The sequence below is a fragment of the Brachionichthys hirsutus genome, unplaced genomic scaffold (genome assembly GCF_040956055.1).
Source record: "Brachionichthys hirsutus isolate HB-005 unplaced genomic scaffold, CSIRO-AGI_Bhir_v1 contig_878, whole genome shotgun sequence".
Classification (NCBI taxonomy): domain Eukaryota; kingdom Metazoa; phylum Chordata; class Actinopteri; order Lophiiformes; family Brachionichthyidae; genus Brachionichthys; species Brachionichthys hirsutus.
In genome coordinates, this window is record NW_027180688.1 from 15,729 (window position 1) to 34,865 (window position 19,137).

Sequence of the window (19,137 nt, forward strand, 5' to 3'; positions counted from 1 at the left end):
TGTGCTGTAAACTGCCACTTTAAGAGGGAGGGACACGAATGGCATGATGGGAAAAAGAGTCCAGAAGGAGTCTTGTAGTACGTTCCGGAGCAGCAAGCTAGAGCAGGTTTGGCCCCTCTGATCCGGAAGCCCTGTTTACTGTCTCACAAGATCCAATAGTCAGAGATTGCAGACCCCGCCTGGATGTTCTCCCAAAAATATATTGTCTCTGCACAACCTCCTTGATTCAGACATGTTTCCCTCTCTGAAGGTTCTACCCAAGTTGCCCTAACAGTGCCAATAAGCAGCGGCTCGTGTCCTTCGGTGCACTGCGTCGGTTGCACTGCGTCGGTTGCACTCCGTCGGTTGCACTGCGTCGGTTGCATTCCTGGCTGCGTCAAACGAGCCAGAAAAGACTTCAGTCTTGCAGTCATTGAAGAAGACGAGCTTCAGAATCACAACAGAGTGATCGACTCTTAGAAACAGACGGCGTCCTTTGATGCTTCCATCCACCGAGTAGCTTGTAATTGCAGCCATTTTTTATTGTTAATGCTGTAAACATCCTGTTATTGTTTAAACCTGTTTGTTGTTGCACTGCAGGGGCGACGGTGGCACAGGTGGTCGGGCAGGTTGTTCTGTGAGCGAGAGGTTGGCGGTTCGAGTCCCGGCTCTGGCACATGTGTACGGTCGTTGTGTCCTTGGGCAAGACGCTTCATCCACATTGCCTGTGTGAATGTAGTGAGCGAGTGAATGTTGGTGGTGTTCAGGATGGCCGATGGCACAAACTGCGGCTAGTAGCTTACCACCACCAGGCGTAGAGTGAATGAGGAATGCACAATGTAAAGCGTCTTTGGGTGCCCAGAAAAGCGCTCTATAAAGCCAACGCATTATTATTATTATTAAAAAAACAGACTGAAATAATAATAATGTATAATTTATCAGTCCTTGTTAGCCGTTTGAGGTTTTGTGCTCGTACGCTACATTTGCTCACATCCTGTGCATCTCCTGGGGGCTAAGCCCCCCCTGTCCTTAAAACCTAGTGACGCCCCTGTCAGCATCAGTGGCAGGTAAGCACAGAATAATAATTCGTTACGCTCATCACATTTTACGTTTGCACATTGCATGTGGAGACATGGAAACACGGCAACTGGATGAATTCTAGATTCAGGGGAGTCCCCACTAACTAGTAATGCTTACTCTAGGGATTCTCTCTCGGTGATTCCCAGAGGGCACAGCCCGGTGAGTCACTTGAATGCATAGTGATTTTTGGTTGTGATTTTTATAAATAAAAATGGGATAATCCAGATTATTTGTTTTTTTAAATTACTTTTTTTGTATTCAGAGATATCCGGATCGCTCTCAAAATTTAATGGGATCTAAATTATACCATGACTCATGCTCAGATTCTTTTAATATATATATATTTCGAATGCAACAACATTTTTTAAATACATACATTAGGCAGACGGAGACAGACGGAGGCAGACGGCGGCAGACGGAGGCAGACGGAGTCAGCAGGAGACAGCAGGAGACAGACGGAGACAGCAGGAGACAGACGGAGACAGACGGAGACAGACGGAGGCAGACGGAGACAGACGGAGACAGACGGAGCTCAGCTGAAGCATCGCAGCAGTGAAAGGCTTCAAGCAGAGGCGGGTCATTCGTACTGGGCCGGGCGACGCGCTCCTGATTCTGCCTCGTCTTCCTCCCAGCTCGTCCAGCCCGATGCTTGCAACCTGCCATGACCCCACCAGGACCTGTGATACCCGACACCTGACAGAAACACACGTCATGGTGGCTAAAAGAAATGAATCCCGGCACGTTAACATTATAAATAACATTTATTCCCTTTCTCCTCTAGAATGGCAGCACTTGGAAATGTTGACTTTTTAAACTGCTTTATATTATTAACCATCTGCAAGCAATGCAAACAGCTAACTAACCCAACCTTACCTAGATCTTAGAGTAACTCACCTCAATGCAAACAGCTAACTAACCCAACCTTACCTAGATCTTAGAGTAACTCACCTCAATGCAAACAGCTAACTAACCCAACCTTACCTAGATCTTAGAGTAACTCACCTCAATGCAAACAGCTAACTAACCCAAGCTTACCTAGATCTTAGAGCAGGGGTGGGCAAACGTTTTGACTCGCGGGCCACGATAGGTTCTAAAATTTGACAGATGGGCCGGACCAAGAACAGATGGATGGAGTATTTGTGTGAGCTAATATAAATGACACATGAAAGCTATTGCATGAAAGGATTTGGCCTTTTACAGGTAGCATTACAGGAAAAAGGTCAAATGAATGAGGTTTAATTATAATACAATTTTATTTAATGATATACTTTGGAGAAGTTTGGCGGGCCGGATTAAAAAGACCAACGGGCCGCATATGGCCCCCGGGCCTGGGTTTGCCCATGCCTGTCTTAGAGTAACTCACCTCAATGCAAACAGCTAACTAACCCAACCTTACCTAGAGCTCAGAGTAACTCACCTCAATGCAAACAGCTAACTAACCCAACCTTACCTAAATCTTAGAGTAACTCACCTCAATGCAAACAGCTAACTAACCCAACCTTACCTAGATCTCAGAGTAACTCACCTCAATGCAAACAGCTAACTAACTCAACCTTACCTAGATCTTAGAGTAACTCACCTCAAGGCAAACAGCTAACTAACCCAACCTTACCTAGATCTTAGAGTAACTCACCTCAATGCAAACAGCTAACTAACCCAACCTTACCTAGAGCCCAGAGTAACTCACCTCAATGCAAACAGCTAACTAACCCAACCTTACCTAGATCTTAGAGTAACAGTATCAACAATACGTAACTATGGGTACGTAAAAAAACATGCGTAAAGAATAAAACTCCTAATAGAACATTACTACTTTCCGTATTTAGTAAATAAAGTGTATCAAATGTTGCTCTGGCGGACAGCCCTCTAGTTTTCAAACCCCGGAGCTTACCCTTCCTCTTCCGGGTTTGCGCGTTGACGTCACCACGCTGCAGCGTCCCGAGGCTCGTCCAGCACGACGAGGCGACTTGAGAGGAAGAAGCGACAACTTTCATTGATCAGGTTTATTATTGTAGTCACGTGTGTGTGACCGGTGGACTTCTGCGTTGTGTAATTTCGTGCAGCGTGTGATGCAGGAAGGAGCCACGGCAGACAGCGGGAACCTTTGGAGGCACTCTCCATTTAATCTGGTTGACATATAAAATAAAACTTCAATATGCGTCGCTTGCATACGATCCGGCCCAAACTAAAGGGGGAGAAGACATGCAACAGTTAGCCTCTCCCCACACTTACTTCACACACACAAGGCATTGGGGATGACTGACCTCTTCCGCGATCAGATACGAAAAGGGAAGAGGCAGCGGGAGAACTCAGTATTTATAACAGACACACAGACACACGAAGAAGAAATAAAACCATAGAAGAAGTAGTTGGAGGACCTGAAGTCTGCACGCATATGACACACCAGGTATAACAGAAACAGAACACACGGACAATTTTGTGTAATTATAAACACTTATTAGTGAACCGGTTACATGTGTTTAGAAATAAACTATAGCTGCATGCTAAATTAGCTAGCGTGAGGCTAACAACAGTGTAATGACGTCATGCAGCAATAATGAAACTGAAATTACGAATCAGCGTAAAACTGTCAGAATCACAATAGATTGTTGTACAGAGCTGTCCACAGAGCTGACCACAGATCTTTGGGGATTTTTGACCACAGATCTGTCAGGGGGCTTTTTGACCACAGATTTTTGGCCAGGAACAAAAAGCGGCCCTTCAAGTCGTACAAAAAGCTGTACCACCGCTTTGTCTCGCACCACTTCTGCTTATTTGTCTTCTTATGTATTTCGGCAGTCAGTTTCTCCAGCTTGCACCTCAAATCATTTTCTTTTTTCCGCCACTCATGTTCTTTATGCCTCAGGGTGCTTTCCAGTTTATCTATCTTCTGTCTGAGAGAGGACTCTTCCTTATTCAACAGCTTTATGTCCTCCATAAGTTTCTCCAGCTGGGACCCCAACAGACCTTTTTTCTCCGTCCACGCACGTTCCTTTGAAATCATGTTGGTCTTCAGATCACAAATCTCCTGTCTGAGAGAGGATTTTTCCTTCCCCCACAGCTGCTCCTTGTGTTCATCCTCCTGCTCCTTCATTTTCAGGGACTTCTTTAACCGCTTTATGTCCTCCATTAGAGACAGTTGGGTAATCTTTTCATTCTTTATGTGGGCATTAAGTTTCTCCAGCTGGGACCCCAACAGACTTTCTTTCCCCATCCACGCTTGCACCTTTGAATTCATGGTGTAATTCAGATCACAAATCTCCTGTTTGAGAGAGGACTCTTCCTTCCCCCACAGCTTATCGTTGTGTTTACTCTCCTGCTGCTCCTTTTTCAGGGACTTCTTCAACAGCTTTATGTCCTTTGTTAGAGACAGATTATTTTTCGTCTCCTCCTGTATGCGGGCGTCAAGGCCCTTCAGCTGGGAACTCAATGCCTCTTTGTCCTTCAACACCTTGCTAAGGTCCTGCAGCTGGGACCTCAATTCCACCTCTTTGTCCTTCAACACCTTGCTAAGGTCCTGCAGCTGGGACCTCAATTCCACCTCTTTGTCCTTCAACACCTGCTCCTTCTTGATCAGGGTGGTCTTTAGATCAGTCATCTTTTGGTTGAGACAGGATTTTTCCTTCTTCCACAGCTGCTTGTTGTGTTCACTCTTCTGCTGCTCCTCTTTCAGGGACTGCTTCAACATCTTATTGTCCTTTGTTAGAGACAGGTGGGTTCTCGAATCCGAGAAGTTATTTGGCGCCCACCGTTCGCTCTGAACCAAACAGGCTTTCAGATAATAGATCTCTTTTTCCATATTCTCCTTCTCCTGTTGCCAGGAGGTGCCACCTTCCTGGTGTGTGACCGTTACAAGATTGGTTGACGGTATCTCCACCTTAATTTCTACCTCGACTTTTCCTGGTTGCGTTCCTTCGGACACCTGATCTCTCAGCTGCCTTTGATGTGTGGCCTTTGATGCTAAAACCAAGCATCAAAATGATTTTGGTATGTGAAATGAAAATTAGGTAATTCTGGTACAAACTGGTATCCTACCAAAACACATTAAAGCACACACATCAAAGGCACAGGTTGGGTTAGTTAGCTGTTTCGGTTAGGGTTAGGGGGTTAGGGTTAGGGTTAGGTTAGGGGAAAGTTCCAACATCCTGGGATGTTGGATAGGCACGGGCACAATGGGAGAATGCATTTTGTCTCATTTCCCAGTATTTAATAGAAAGGATTAAAATAACTTCAAAAACAAAAACAAAAAATAAATAAAATAAAAAATAATAGAAAAAAGGACCAGGGAAGATGAAAAAGGTTAAGGTTAGGGCACGGAAGGGATTGGGGTCAGGCACAAATAAATTAAACAGGGGGGAAGAAGGTTAAGGTTAGGAAAACCATCCTGGGTGGGGTCCTGTTAAAATAACTTCAAGAGACCAACAATGGGGGGAGGTGTTAGGGTTTTCCTTAACCCTCCCCGGTTCTTCTTCTCCGTGTGGGTGCGTGGTCAATAAAGAGGATTTGGGTCATGATTAAGATATTTATATAATATGCAGATCAATACAAGTTGGTTCAGATATCAGCGCTGAGGTTCGATCCTGCTCCGTGTGTGAGTCTCAGGTCCGAACAAAGGGCCGCCCTCTGCGTCCGCGTCTTTCAATGTCCATGAGTCCGGCCCCCTCCAGGTGGGGGTCCCGCCCCAGCCAATCTAAGCCCATGTTTATCTGTGTTGTGTGACATCACTGTTGTGATGCGTTCAATTGAAATCAGTCATTACAATAACAAACTAAACGTGGTGCGTCCCTGTTGTTCTGTCGGCATGTAAACACGTTGTGGAATCCCATCTAAATACGGAAATTCCCTACAACTTCCCCTGATGGTGTGACCCAACTGGGTCACTCCATAAACCAATGTATGGTGCAACCTATATGAGGACCCCGCAACCGATCTATGAGTGTCCCCGTCCAGCGGATGGAAAAGCAGCGGGTTGTCACAGCCTGGAAGCCCCCCCCCTCGGGAGCTTGACGTTACTTCCAGGACACGTGAACGTCCATCACAGGGAACTCAGCTTGAACTCACAAACCGGCGCAAAGGCGTGTCGTGCAACAAAGTGGAAAAATCTAAACATTTCCAAGGCCTAGCCTTGTGAGTGAGCTAGCCTCACCTACGACGCCCATACGGGACGCTAAAAACCCTATAAGACAGAGATCTAGAATCCCCACAAGAAAACTAAACACAATTATCATTACCTCTCCCTGCGAACAGTCACCATGTGTTAGCCTTAGCAACAGTGTGTCATGTAGCATGCAAACCCGACTATAGATGATGTTCTTCTTCGTCATCCTCAGAACCGGTGGGAACATGAATGCCACGTCTCAGGCATTCCCTCAGGTTCCCTCCGGCTCCTCTTCCTTGGAGCCCCGTTCCAGCCGGGCCTCCTGCTCCATCATCCGGTCGGCGGGGGCATGGCCTCCCCCACCGCTCTGTCAATACACTCAATCATAGCCGCCGTATATATAGTATACAACGGCCTCCACCTGCCATAAAAATTCCCTACAACTGCATCTACTCAACACAATAAAATTCCCCATAACTTCCCTTCATTAATCAAAAGCATCCGAAACACAATATCCCATAATTTCATTGTTATTTGCTCTAAATCCTGAAAAGTCCGTCTAGAACAACCAGATTAAACATGCAGCGTTTGTTAACAGAACATTAACTTTACCAGCTAGTCATGCGTCTCTAAATGTTAGTAGTTTAATATGTATTATGAGAGGTGCCTGCAACTAGTCATAAACTGCTCTAACCCCTGGTAGGATTAGTAAACATCGATCGTTTTATTGCACACAACTGATCCGATCACTTTTATTGGACGCTCTCTAAACAGTGGGTTTAACCCCTCAGGTTAGTTGGTCAGTTGGTTGTATGCATTCAGGACGCCCCGTGGAATTCCCATGTCGTTGACGGGACCGGATGTCCTTTGCACAGGTCTGGATCTCTGGACCTGAATGGGTGAAAGAAGAGAGAGACAGAGACACGCCTCCCTGCCTGTCCTGTCCAGGTGTCTTTGTCATGTGGTCTTCACCACACCTCTCGCCTTCTGCTCTGGCCAAAGCTAACTCTGCAGCCAGTCGATGTTCCAGCCATCACTGAGCTATGAAATGAATCATTCTCTAACCATACCTGTGATGATGTCACTGGACGATGCTCATCGTCACCGCCTGGGGAGTCGACATCGTCTCCATCAGCTGACCTGTCCTGTCCACACAATAATCCTAAATGATCCTCCCCTGAATACCCGCTCATTCCTCAAACTAACCTGATTCCTGTCTACTCTCACATGCGGGAGGATTCTAAATGTAAACCTGCTCCTCACTGGGACGCTGTCAGGAGCACCGGGCTGATGGACCGCGTCTCCGTTATATGTCCCCTCTTCAAAGAGAAAGTTCTCCTCTGAAAGATTCCTGTGATCCTCCTCTCAACAAAAGCAAAAACACAATTTTAATCAGTCCATCTACTATTACTCACAACAAAATATACTACTGTTACTTTTTACTTCTTGTCCTGTTCTAGTCTAGCTGCACACGCTTCTTCTCTTCCGCTCCACATTCTCCATCATTCCGCTCTGATGACGCTGCACACCTGAAGTCATTCACTTTCTATCCATCCATCTACTCCGTTTGACTTCTGTCTCCCTGAGACTCTCATTCACACACGCTACTCTATCGTACTCCTGCTCTCCTTCACTGCTGTCCTGCGCTCCTCTACTACTGAACTAATATATAACTCCAGTTTATTATTATTCAACGCATCCTCCCTAACTATTCTACACCCTAAAAACTATACCGTCATTATTAGAACACAATGCCAGCTTAACATAACTATCTATCCCGTGTTCCACACGGGGCTCCTCTCATTCTTATACTCACCTTCACCTGTCTTCTCCTCTTCCTCCGTCTCACTCAGGTGTTTTCTGGTCTCACCGAGTCCTCTCTCCGTTTCCGTTGGTGGGTCAGTTCCGATGTTGCGGGACTCGTTCCACCAATCACTGACCTTCTGGATGTGTCCCTTCATCTTCAGGCTGCACTGTGCTTCTGTACAGCTTGAGGGGATCCCAGGTTCTGGTCACAATGTTCTCTCAGAACCCTCTCTCTGGGTTCAGTCTCCTGGTGCGACGTCTGGGTCCTGCAGAAGATTTTCTTGCACATGGGGAAAAAAGCTGTGCTGTCCGTCGCCGTCCGTCATCTCCTGCTCTCGGCCTGACATCACAGGCCAGATTGTCCATCCGTCTCTTCCTTCTTTTCTGCTCGGACCAGCAGAAGTCCGTCTCGTCGTTTCCGTCTCGTCTTACAGTCTCCAATTCACATCTGAATTGAGTCATGTCCTTGTCTTAAAGTAGTCCCAATATTCATGTCAAACAAACGTCACATGTACTTACAAGATTTCTAGAAATTTGCTCATGTAATTACAAGATAATTACAACTTCAGCCCTAGTGTTTACAAGATAATTTACATTTCAGCTCAGGTGAGGATGCCACATGTTCAGATGAGTAGAATTTTGTTTCTCACCTTCTGGACGCTCAGTGGACCGCAGAGCTTCACCGACTGGGCCGTGTGGTGGTGCCATTCTCTCCGGTGGGGCCTAAGAAGGGCCTTCCCCTTTCTTGACATTTCAGTCATTTAATAATGTGTTTGAAGTGAGAGTGTGTAACTCTTGGATCTCCCTCTCACTACATGAGGCTCATCTATATGCGTGTGTGTGTCTTTAACAAAGTGTGACTTGCCCCCACCACACAGCACCGGGGTCAGGTTCCTCTGGTCCCCTGCTGATCCCAGGCATCTGTATTCCCAGACGAAGCAAACCATTTTATTGACCCACAGTATAAACTGTCTTTGTAGTGTCCCCTTCCCCCAGGTCTGGAATTCGGCCCCCCTCCCCTTTGGGGCAGTAAGGGTGGATTAGGTGTGTGATAACCAAATGGCAACCCCCCTGCTGACTAGAAAAACAATCCGAGTTACATTTTTAACTATACAACTGAGGCCTCACTGGGCCATAAAAGGCCTATTATTATTCAGACTACACGTTTATCCTCCTGTGCTCGTCATGTTTGTGTGTGCGTGCGTTTTACCTGTTCTCGTCTGTCGCTGGTTCATCATCAATAGTCTTCACCATCTGTGCTTCTAACCCCCTGCTCCTGTCCCCTTAGCATGTGTGTTTGTTCTTAAGACTCCCTGTGGCTACTATCTCTTTTGTTTCCCCTTCCAGAGCACAGTGATGAAAATTGGGGGATGGTCTAGCACATCCCCATTCCTGTACTTCTCCAAGCAAAATGGTGGGGGTCGAATGGCCTCAAATGTGTCCCAAGACCGAGCGGACGTGAGAGGGCCCTTCTCACTCCACAGCTCCATCAAAAGACAGCCATCCAGCCATTCGTCCTATCTGAACCCACCATTTTGTGATTTTACCTCCACTATGCTGATCTGGGGTTTTCTTAAATTGTCTCCTCTCTAATCCTGTGTAGACCTGCTTCCAATGCTCTGGTCTGGAGGCCGTCGCTTCGGCTGTTGTCCTGCTCGCCATCTCGTGTCCGTGCGATGCAGCTCTGTCTGCACCTGGAAGATATTCTTAAACTCTTTAAGCATCATTTTTCCTTATTACATGTGTCTTTCTCTCATACTTACCCTCTCTCCATTGTCTTCCAGTTCTCCCTTCTTTCTTAAACGACTTTTTCCTTCACTTACCGAAACACATGACTTCTTCCTTCTTCTTCTTAGAAGTCATACATCATCAGTTGTTTCTTCAAACAGTATCTTATTACTGCTTCGCAATTCTACATATGTTTCTATATTTAGGAGTTTATTCTCAGGTGGGGGTTTTGTCTCCCTCGAATGGATAGGACAGGGCTGCAGTTCCCCCCCCCCATCCATTCTTCTTTTAATTACATCAACCTTAGACCTCCATGCTCCCCCACGCTAGGTGTGTGTGTGTGTGTGTTCCATTCACAGCAAGTTTGCATATCATCTCCCCCCCCCCCCGCCGGTGAGCCAGCAGCAGCCATTTTGTGACCCAGCGTCTCACTATTTGCTTCCATTCAAACAGACAATCGATTTTCCCTATCTAAACTAGTTATTAGACATCTTTTTGAACCCTGCTTTATTTTAACTTTATTCCTATACCCAGAGAGTAGGGCTCGAAACCTCTACACGGCAGCTTTTGTTCTCTCTGGGTCTAATCCTATTCCCCAGGGAGTAGGGCTTCAAACCTCTAAGTTAGTGTTGCTTTTAGCTCTCCTGGGTTTACTCCTATTTCTCGAGAGTGGGACTTCAAACCTCTAAACGTTGCTTTTAGCTCTATAAGTTTACCTATTTCCAGAGAGTAGTGCTCGAAACCTCTACACGGCAGCTTTTGTTCTCTCTGGGCCTATTCCTATATCCTGAGAGAAGGGCTTCAAACCTCTAAATTAGTGTTGCTTTTACTTCTGCAGGTTTACAAATTAGTACAGTACGTGAACTGGGACCTCCAACCCGTTTCCGCCTCTTTTAGTTCAAACGTGTCCACAAGGGTGGTCCCAACCCGTTGCTTTCGGAAGCTTCTTCTGCAGAGAACGACCGCGACTTTAAACGCATTCTTTTATGTGGACAGCGGGGTTCATTGTTTATATAGCGCTCCTTTAAACCGATCTATTTATCCCCCCTTATCGTCACCAACTGCACTGATCTGCGTCGTCCGTGTGCTATTCACAGAACGCAAGCTTTAACCTTACTTTATTCGACAGGCTTTACTTCAGATAAACGCTCATGCAAGGCCACGCTACTATCCGGCAGAATTAATCAATGGGTTCTGCTCACCTCTTTGTTTGCGCTGATCAGATACAGCGTGGCCTCCCTGAGCGATCGATCACCTCACAGGAGATCCGGGTCACGGCACCATCTGTTAGGGTTTTCCTTAACCCTCCTTCTTCTCCGTGTGGGTGCGTGGTCAATAAAGAGGATTTGGGTCATGATTAAGATATTTATATAACATGCAGATCAATATTATATTCTCGCCTAATTGCTGTGCTCGGGGTATAGTTAAGAGTGAGTACCTGTGTCTTTGCAATATTCAATTTATAGCCCGACATCTGACCATAGTCGTCGAGTATTTCTATAAGTCTAGGGAATGTATCATTTGGGTTCTGGAGATAGGTGATAATATCATTTGCAAAGAGGCTTATCCTGTGATCCTCCCCTGCGACCATGACTCGCTTCAGATCTTTGTTTTGTCTGATTGCTTGGGCCAGAGGCTCTATGAATATTGCAGAGGGAGGGGCTAAGACAGCATCCCTGTTGTGTACCTCTAAACAGTTTAAAGCTGCCTGTCAGATGACCATTGATCTTAATTCTCGCTGTGGGATCTTTATATAATGACTGTATACATTTTATGATTTGATTATTAAAGCCCAGCCGTTCCAACACTTTCTACAGAAAAGGCCAACTGGCCCGGTCGAAAGCCTTTTCGGCGTCCAAGCTGAACAAGGCTGCACTCAAATGTTGTCTGTTAACCTGTTCTATGATGTGTGGGGTTTGTCTGATATTGTCTTATTTGTCGTCCTTTTATAAACTCCGTTTGGTCCTCATTTATTAAATAAGGTAGAAAGTTTTCCATTCTTCTAGTGATTATAGATGTAAATAATTTATAATCTACATTTAATATTGAGATTGGACGGTAGGATTCACAATATTCCTTGTTTTTACCCTCTTTTGGAATAACTGTTATCACCGCCTCTTTCCATGATGGTGGGGTGATGGCATTTTTGAGAGTCCAGTTGAAGGAGTTTAACATGACAGGGACAAGGTCCTCTTTAAATATTTTGTACCATTCATTCGGACATCCATCGCTGCCTGGGCTTTTATTTGTTTTCAATTTGCCTATCGCTGTGTCTAATTCATTTTTTGTGACAGTAAAATGACCTCAAAACAAGTTGAAACTGTCAGAACAAGCTTCTTCCGGCAGATGCTGACTAAAGGACATGCTACTGCCGTGTTCAGACTGAAATCAGTAAAATGACCTGTAAACAAGTTGAAACTGTCAGAACAAGCTTCTTCTGGCAGAGTCTTACAAAAAAACATGTTCCTGCAGATTTCAGACTGGAATTAGTAAAATGACCTGTAAACAAGTTGACACTGTCAGAACAAGCTTCTTCCGGCAGATGCTGACAAAAAAACATGTTACTGCATTTTTCAGACTGAAAGAAGAAAAATGTCCTGTAAACAAGTTGAAACTGTCAGAACAAGCTTCTTCCGGCAGATGCTAACAAAAGGACATGCTACTGCATTTTTCAGACTGAAAGAAGAAAAATGTCCTGTAAACAAGTTGAAACTGTCAGAACAAGCTTCTTCTGGCAGAGCCTGACAAAAAAACATGTTACTGCAGATTTCAGACTGGAATCAACAAAATGACCTGTAAACAAGTTGACACTGTCAGAACAAGCTTCTTCCGGCAGATGCTGACAAAAAAACATGTTACTGCATTTTTCAGACTGAAAGAAGAAAAATGTCCTGTAAACAAGTTGAAACTGTCAGAACAAGCTTCTTCCGGCAGATGCTAACAAAAGGACATGCTACTGCATTTTTCAGACTGAAAGAAGAAAAATGTCCTGTAAACAAGTTGAAACTGTCAGAACAAGCTTCTTCTGGCAGAGCCTGACAAAAAAACATGTTACTGCAGATTTCAGACTGGAATCAACAAAATGACCTGAAAACAAGTTGAAACTGTCAGAACAAGCTTCTTCCGGCAGATGCTGACAAAAGGACATGCTACTGCATTTTTCAGACTGAAAGAAGAAAAATGTCCTGTAAACAAGTTGAAACTGTCAGAACAAGCTTCTTCTGGCAGAGCCTGACAAAAAAACATGTTACTGCAGATTTCAGACTGGAATCAACAAAATGACCTGAAAACAAGTTGACACTGTCAGAACAAGCTTCTTCCGGCAGATGCTGACAAAAGGACATGCTACTGCATTTTTCAGACTGAAAGAAGAAAAATGTCCTGTAAACAAGTTGAAACTGTCAGAACAAGCTTCTTCTGGCAGAGCCTGACAAAAAAACATGTTACTGCAGATTTCAGACTGGAATCAACAAAATGACCTGAAAACAAGTTGACACTGTCAGAACAAGCTTCTTCCGGCAGATGCTGACAAAAGGACATGCTACTGCATTTTTCAGACTGAAAGAAGAAAAATGTCCTGTAAACAAGTTGAAACTGTCAGAACAAGCTTCTTCTGGCAGAGCCTGACAAAAAAACATGTTACTGCAGATTTCAGACTGGAATCAACAAAATGACCTGAAAACAAGTTGACACTGTCAGAACAAGCTTCTTCCGGCAGATGCTGACAAAAAAACATGTTACTGCAGATTTCAGACTGGAATCAACAAAATGACCTGAAAACAAGTTGACACTGTCAGAACAAGCTTCTTCCGGCAGATGCTGACAAAAGGACATGCTACTGCATTTTTCAGACTGAAAGAAGAAAAATGTCCTGTAAACAAGTTGAAACTGTCAGAACAAGCTTCTTCTGGCAGAGCCTGACAAAAAAACATGTTACTGCAGATTTCAGACTGGAATCAACAAAATGACCTGAAAACAAGTTGACACTGTCAGAACAAGCTTCTTCCGGCAGATGCTGACAAAAAAACATGTTACTGCAGATTTCAGACTGGAATCAACAAAATGACCTGAAAACAAGTTGACACTGTCAGAACAAGCTTCTTCCGGCAGATGCTGACAAAAGGACATGCTACTGCATTTTTCAGACTGAAAGAAGAAAAATGTCCTGTAAACAAGTTGAAACTGTCAGAACAAGCTTCTTCTGGCAGAGCCTGACAAAAAAACATGTTACTGCAGATTTCAGACTGGAATCAACAAAATGACCTGAAAACAAGTTGAAACTGTCAGAACAAGCTTCTTCTGGCAGAGCCTGACAAAAAAAACATGTTACTGCAGATTTCAGACTGGAATCAACAAAATGACCTGAAAACAAGTTGACACTGTCAGAACAAGCTTCTTCCGGCAGATGCTGACAAAAGGACATGCTACTGCATTTTTCAGACTGAAAGAAGAAAAATGTCCTGTAAACAAGTTGAAACTGTCAGAACAAGCTTCTTCTGGCAGAGCCTGACAAAAAAACATGTTACTGCAGATTTCAGACTGGAATCAACAAAATGACCTGAAAACAAGTTGAAACTGTCAGAACAAGCTTCTTCCGGCAGATGCTGACAAAAGGACATGCTACTGCATTTTTCAGACTGAAAGAAGAAAAATGTCCTGTAAACAAGTTGAAACTGTCAGAACAAGCTTCTTCTGGCAGAGCCTGACAAAAAAACATGTTACTGCAGATTTCAGACTGGAATCAACAAAATGACCTGAAAACAAGTTGACACTGTCAGAACAAGCTTCTTCCGGCAGATGCTGACAAAAGGACATGCTACTGCATTTTTCAGACTGAAAGAAGAAAAATGTCCTGTAAACAAGTTGAAACTGTCAGAACAAGCTTCTTCTGGCAGAGCCTGACAAAAAAACATGTTACTGCAGATCTCAGACTGGAATCAACAAAATGACCTGAAAACAAGTTGACACTGTCAGAACAAGCTTCTTCCGGCAGATGCTGACAAAAGGACATGCTACTGCATTTTTCAGACTGAAAGAAGAAAAATGTCCTGTAAACAAGTTGAAACTGTCAGAACAAGCTTCTTCTGGCAGAGCCTGACAAAAAAACATGTTACTGCAGATTTCAGACTGGAATCAACAAAATGACCTGAAAACAAGTTGAAACTGTCAGAACAAGCTTCTTCTGGCAGAGCCTGACAAAAAAAACATGTTACTGCAGATTTCAGACTGGAATCAACAAAATGACCTGAAAACAAGTTGACACTGTCAGAACAAGCTTCTTCCGGCAGATGCTGACAAAAGGACATGCTACTGCATTTTTCAGACTGAAAGAAGAAAAATGTCCTGTAAACAAGTTGAAACTGTCAGAACAAGCTTCTTCTGGCAGAGCCTGACAAAAAAAACATGTTACTGCAGATTTCAGACTGGAATCAACAAAATGACCTGAAAACAAGTTGACACTGTCAGAACAAGCTTCTTCCGGCAGATGCTGACAAAAGGACATGCTACTGCATTTTTCAGACTGAAAGAAGAAAAATGTCCTGTAAACAAGTTGAAACTGTCAGAACAAGCTTCTTCTGGCAGAGCCTGACAAAAAAACATGTTACTGCAGATTTCAGACTGGAATCAACAAAATGACCTGAAAACAAGTTGAAACTGTCAGAACAAGCTTCTTCCGGCAGATGCTGACAAAAGGACATGCTACTGCATTTTTCAGACTGAAAGAAGAAAAATGTCCTGTAAACAAGTTGAAACTGTCAGAACAAGCTTCTTCTGGCAGAGCCTGACAAAAAAACATGTTACTGCAGATTTCAGACTGGAATCAACAAAATGACCTGAAAACAAGTTGACACTGTCAGAACAAGCTTCTTCCGGCAGATGCTGACAAAAAAACATGTTACTGCAGATTTCAGACTGGAATCAACAAAATGACCTGAAAACAAGTTGACACTGTCAGAACAAGCTTCTTCCGGCAGATGCTGACAAAAGGACATGCTACTGCATTTTTCAGACTGAAAGAAGAAAAATGTCCTGTAAACAAGTTGAAACTGTCAGAACAAGCTTCTTCTGGCAGAGCCTGACAAAAAAACATGTTACTGCAGATTTCAGACTGGAATCAACAAAATGACCTGAAAACAAGTTGACACTGTCAGAACAAGCTTCTTCCGGCAGATGCTGACAAAAGGACATGCTACTGCATTTTTCAGACTGAAAGAAGAAAAATGTCCTGTAAACAAGTTGAAACTGTCAGAACAAGCTTCTTCTGGCAGAGCCTGACAAAAAAACATGTTACTGCAGATTTCAGACTGGAATCAACAAAATGACCTGAAAACAAGTTGAAACTGTCAGAACAAGCTTCTTCCGGCAGATGCTGACAAAAGGACATGCTACTGCATTTTTCAGACTGAAAGAAGAAAAATGTCCTGTAAACAAGTTGAAACTGTCAGAACGAGCTTCTTCTGGCAGAGCCTGACAAAAAAACATGTTACTGCAGATTTCAGACTGGAATAAACAAAATGACCTGAAAACAAGTTGACACTGTCAGAACAAGCTTCTTCCGGCAGATGCTGACAAAAGGACATGCTACTGCATTTTTCAGACTGAAAAAAGAAAAATGTCCTGTAAACAAGTTGAAACTGTCAGAACAAGCTTCTTCTGGCAGAGCCTGACAAAAAAACATGTTACTGTAGATTTCAGACTGGAATCAACAAAATGACCTGAAAACAAGTTGACACTGTCAGAACAAGCTTCTTCCGGCAGATGCTGACAAAAAAACATGTTACTGCAGATTTCAGACTGGAATAAACAAAATGACCTGAAAACAAGTTGACACTGTCAGAACAAGCTTCTTCCGGCAGATGCTGACAAAAGGACATGCTACTGCATTTTTCAGACTGAAAGAAGAAAAATGTCCTGTAAACAAGTTGAAACTGTCAGAACAAGCTTCTTCTGGCAGAGCCTGACAAAAAAACATGTTACTGCAGATTTCAGACTGGAATAAACAAAATGACCTGAAAACAAGTTGACACTGTCAGAACAAGCTTCTTCCGGCAGATGCTGACAAAAGGACATGCTACTGCATTTTTCAGACTGAAAGAAGAAAAATGTCCTGTAAACAAGTTGAAACTGTCAGAACAAGCTTCTTCTGGCAGAGCCTGACAAAAAAACATGTTACTGCAGATTTCAGACTGGAATCAACAAAATGACCTGAAAACAAGTTGAAACTGTCAGAACAAGCTTCTTCCGGCAGATGCTGACAAAAGGACATGCTACTGCATTTTTCAGACTGAAAGAAGAAAAATGTCCTGTAAACAAGTTGAAACTGTCAGAACAAGCTTCTTCTGGCAGAGCCTGACAAAAAAACATGTTACTGCAGATTTCAGACTGGAATCAACAAAATGACCTGAAAACAAGTTGAAACTGTCAGAACAAGCTTCTTCCGGCAGATGCTGACAAAAGGACATGCTACTGCATTTTTCAGACTGAAAGAAGAAAAATGTCCTGTAAGCAAGTTGACACTGTCAGAACAAGCTTCTTCCGGCAGATGCTGACAAAAGGACATGCTACTGCATTTTTCAGACTGAAAGAAGAAAAATGTCCTGTAAACAAGTTGAAACTGTCAGAACAAGCTTCTTCTGGCAGAGCCTGACAAAAAAACATGTTACTGCAGATTTCAGACTGGAATAAACAAAATGACCTGAAAACAAGTTGACACTGTCAGAACAAGCTTCTTCCGGCAGATGCTGACAAAAGGACATGCTACTGCATTTTTCAGACTGAAAGAAGAAAAATGTCCTGTAAACAAGTTGAAACTGTCAGAACAAGCTTCTTCTGGCAGAGCCTGACAAAAAAACATGTTACTGCAGATTTCAGACTGGAATCAACAAAATGACCTGAAAACAAGTTGAAACTGTCAGAACTTCTTCCGGCAGATGCTGACAAAAGGACATGCTACTGCATTTTTCAGACTGAAAGAAGAAAAATGTCCTGTAAACAAGTTGAAACTGTCAGAACAAGCTTCTTCTGGCAGAGCCTGACAAAAAAACATGTTACTGCAGATTTCAGACTGGAATCAACAAAATGACCTGAAAACAAGTTGAAACTGTCAGAACAAGCTTCTTCCGGCAGATGCTGACAAAAGGACATGCTACTGCATTTTTCAGACTGAAAGAAGAAAAATGTCCTGTAAACAAGTTGAAACTGTCAGAACAAGCTTCTTCTGGCAGAGCCTGACAAAAAAACATGTTACTGCAGATTTCAGACTGGAATCAACAAAATGACCTGAAAACAAGTTGACACTGTCAGAACAAGCTTCTTCCGGCAGATGCTGACAAAAGGACATGCTACTGCATTTTTCAGACTGAAAGAAGAAAAATGTCCTGTAAACAAGTTGAAACTGTCAGAACAAGCTTCTTCTGGCAGAGCCTGACAAAAAAACATGTTACTGCAGATTTCAGACTGGAATCAACAAAATGACCTGAAAACAAGTTGAAACTGTCAGAACAAGCTTCTTCCGGCAGATGCTGACAAAAAAACATGTTACTGCAGATTTCAGACTGGAATCAACAAAATGACCTGAAAACAAGTTGACACTGTCAGAACAAGCTTCTTCCGGCAGATGCTGACAAAAAAACATGTTACTGCAGATTTCAGACTGGAATCAACAAAATGACCTGAAAACAAGTTGACACTGTCAGAACAAGCTTCTTCCGGCAGATGCTGACAAAAGGACATGCTACTGCATTTTTCAGACTGAAAGAAGAAAAATGTCCTGTAAACAAGTTGAAACTGTCAGAACAAGCTTCTTCTGGCAGAGCCTGACAAAAAAACATGTTACTGCAGATTTCAGACTGGAATCAACAAAATGACCTGAAAACAAGTTGAAACTGTCAGAACAAGCTTCTTCCGGCAGATGCTGACAAAAGGACATGCTACTGCATTTTTCAGACTGAAAGAAGAAAAATGTCCTGTAAGCAAGTTGACACTGTCAGAACAAGCTTCTTCCGGCAGATGCTGACAAAAGGACATGCTACTGCATTTTTCAGACTGAAAGAAGAAAAATGTCCTGTAAACAAGTTGAAACTGTCAGAACAAGCTTCTTCTGGCAGAGCCTGACAAAAAAACATGTTACTGCAGATTTCAGACTGGAATAAACAAAATGACCTGAAAACAAGTTGACACTGTCAGAACAAGCTTCTTCCGGCAGATGCTGACAAAAGGACATGCTACTGCATTTTTCAGACTGAAAGAAGAAAAATGTCCTGTAAACAAGTTGAAACTGTCAGAACAAGCTTCTTCTGGCAGAGCCTGACAAAAAAACATGTTACTGCAGATTTCAGACTGGAATCAACAAAATGACCTGAAAACAAGTTGAAACTGTCAGAACAAGCTTCTTCCGGCAGATGCTGACAAAAGGACATGCTACTGCATTTTTCAGACTGAAAGAA